The following is a 3483-nucleotide window of genomic DNA, read 5'->3' as shown; positions in this document are numbered from 1 at the left end:
GGCCAATGATCAATAATGTCATCATTCCCTCTGTTTTTGTACTTAGGCCGAAAATGCAAATTGGGGTTATATTTTTGCTCTCATGTCATGATTACACAATAATTAGATAAAATTTTCGTAGTTTAACATTTGCAGCTTTCCCAACGTTTTAAATTTAAAGAATTTTATCATTTTATGAGATTTAACAGCCAACTATATTACAACAGTGAAGAGAAGCTCTAACTCAGCAAATGTAATTCAACGAAAATCTGGAATATAATTGTGGTAATATCTAAGTCAACCACCAAAACTATAGCGAATCCAGAAGGTGTGAAATATTAATAAGCTTCAACAGTTCTAAAAAAAAATTATATTTTAAAGCTTTAATATTGAAGTATAACAACTATCAAAGATTCAAACTCTCTCTAAAATAATTATGAGCACAAGTCTGGGCTAACCAGTTGAGCAAGACTCCAAAACGCATGTAAAGAAGCAGAAAGTGCAAAAACAACGAAGAAGACAGTGAAGCAGAATTCACGCAAGGATTAGGGAAAGAAAAAAATTTGGACCATTTCTCGATTTATGCGTGTCATCCTTGCGCAGGGGCCATGCGTTTTGAAAATATCATTTGTATTCTAATATGCCTTGATTCCCTTGTTCTGAAAAGACCCATATTTGTCAAGTTTATAGTAGGAAATTTGTTGTTTAGAATTTAATTGATATCTTCTGCATTTACAATCATTCGCCTTATATAAAGTCTTAAGAAATATTGTTTTGAAATTTTTTAGTTCATTTTCATAGCAGGCTAAAAGTTCTATTTTCTCGTGTTAAATAGGTTGAAACGGTGTATAATGACATAATCAGAAAATGAACACAAACTTTTGATTCAGTTAGTAGCTGGAAAGAATTTAAAGATGTCATCGTCAGTTTCGAAGATGCATCATTAAAATCAAATGAATTACTTGAGCACACAAATACAACCAAAGACAAATCTGATTATCTTTGGTATACTCTTAGGTAAATTCATTTCTCATTGAATTATAACCAATTACATAATCCAATATGTGCGTCTTCTCTTCATTGCATCAGCTTAATGACATTTGTAACAATTGGTGGAGTTTTTGTTTTTTGGTTGCAACACAAGTTTGAACTCACTGTCTTGCACTAAACCAAGACTTCATGCTCAATCTTTTGCGCATGTTGCACATGCTTCAAACATCTTGGAAAAGGGACAATTTATTCTGTGTTTTTTTTTTTTTTTTTCGGTGTAAATCACAAACGTTTCCGTACATAATGAAGAATATAGCCAAATTCTACTTTATATATATATGACTAAATTTATATATAACCCATTGATTTAACCCAACTTAACCTGAGTCATGTGAGTTGGGTTGCATTGGAAAAAACCCTTCAATCCAACCCAATTTGGAAAAAACCCTTTGATTTAACATTCAAGAATTTTTTACTTTATGTTTGGTCGTATTCATGCAGGTGCTACAAATGGAAGTTCTAATGTGAAGTACTTCACGATGGACATTCCAATTGAGTTAAATGATGGGATGGAAATCCAAGTATCAAACAAAATGATGGGATGGTATTATGAAATCAACTCATTCCTACAACAATCCAACAATTCAAAATAAAATAAAAATAAAAACGTGGTCATGCAATTGAGGGAAACGAAAATAAAAGCATGTGCGGTGCATTTGAGGGAAACGTGGTCATAAGAATTCAAACTAAATTAACCGAATACTTGCTCGGCCCGTAGTGTAGCCAGTGACGCTCGGTACGCAGCAAGGACGTGTGTGGCATGCTCTGCGGTGCATTTTGGCCCGCTCCACCTACCAAACATGGGGTGTCGACAAATGCTCATTACTGAACCTTACATTTAACCTTACATTTAACAAACTTTGCTTTTATATTTCACATCCATATACTAAACATTGATAAGTTTCTTTTGTTTGTTAGTTTGGCATATTTTTAATTATATGAAAGAGACAAATAGCGAGAACTCAATGAACGTACCTAATGGCAAGGGGCCCTAAGTGCACTGGTGGTAGAGGCGGCCTAACAATAGGGCATAATTGTGGGAACCTTGAATAGGCCCATAGTTGCACCAACAAGAGTGCTCCTCCAATCTGCATCGCATCCTTCTTCGATGCACCACAAAGTTGCCTATACAGCCAGGCCAATGCTGCACTACCCCAGCTATACCGTCTCGCATTGCTGACTGGGTTGAGCAACTGCAGAGGCACTAGTGAGACCTGGTCCGCAGACCTGTCCATGAACAAGAGGGCCCCCATTCGTACAAGTAGGTGGTAGCGGGCATGTTGCTGCACGACTTCGTCAGCAGCGTCCGCAGCTAAGGGATCGGCAAACTGTGCATCAAGCCAGGTGTATCTTATCCTCGCCCCAACAAGGGTAGACTTGTTTGAGTTTGGTATCGAGGGTGGAGGTTTATGGCCCAACAACTGTTCGCACAGCTGACTCCATTGGTAGTCTGTCTTCCCAGTGACAGGCAACCCATCCACCGGAAGCCCCAGAATCACCTCCATATCTTGCAAGGTGATACCCATTTCTCCATGGGGTAAGTGGAACGTGTGCGTCTCCGGATGCCACCGCTCAACCAACGCCGTGATCAAGGTGTGGTCGACCTCCATATCAGGAACCTTGAATAAACCAGTCAACCCTGCTGCATCTATGTGTTGCATGATACGTGGATCTAGCCCACCCTATGGCAATACACATTTACGGCGTCGAACCTTTATCATGCCAGGCACGTCTTGCACACGGACGAGTATTGTGTTAGGAGATTAAACACAAGGTAATTATAAAACAAACATGTATTAATAATACTACTACATACCTCGTCAGCGGCGCACCTCTAAAGCGGACTTGACCGATGATTCGGCTGCTGGGCCAACTGGGTATCCACATCGGGTCCAGGCCGCACTCTATCTAGTGCCCGCATATCTGACATGGCAGCAAATACATTGTTAGCAATTTTATAACAAGTAAACCACAATTAATATAAAATAAAAGCATAGATTCAGTAAGACATTGGACTGATATGCACAACAAAAGTAGTGTCAATCCCAAGAAATAATGAAATTTATAACAACCTAGATATACCAAAAACAATGAGTACTAAAACTTTTAAGGGATATCAAAGAACTTAATCTCTTTGTTACTATACTAAACCCAGAGACACACTGAAACACCACCACTCGATTTGCCAAAACCCCTCATCAAAACCCCAAGCACATTTAAAATCATTAATGAGAAAATCATCATTGCAGCATATAAAAGACAACAAAATTCTCATCTTCATTAGTAAATTTACTACTTCTTAAGTTTCAACAAAATAATCAAAATCCCACACAAAACGCAACCTAACATTAACCAACATCAGAAAATATTTCAGAGGGAGAGGACCGTACCTTTAATCAGTGGCGGCGGGAACCAACGACGACTGATGGAGACTCGAGGAAGAGTGGGGAAGCC

At 38.5% G+C, this 3483-nt stretch overlaps 1 pseudogene; it reads right to left on the bottom strand.

The window, feature by feature from the left end:
• Nucleotides 1-536: 536 nt before the first annotated feature.
• LOC115983096 lies at nt 537-647 on the bottom strand (annotated as a pseudogene).
• Between the last annotated feature and the right edge of the window lie 2836 nt (nt 648-3483).

The sequence above is a fragment of the Quercus lobata genome, chromosome 3 (assembly GCF_001633185.2).
Source record: "Quercus lobata isolate SW786 chromosome 3, ValleyOak3.0 Primary Assembly, whole genome shotgun sequence".
In the NCBI taxonomy this organism is placed as follows: Eukaryota; Viridiplantae; Streptophyta; class Magnoliopsida; order Fagales; family Fagaceae; genus Quercus; species Quercus lobata.
Note: the sequence above shows the minus strand (reverse complement) of the source record. Positions and strands in the feature narration are given on the sequence as shown.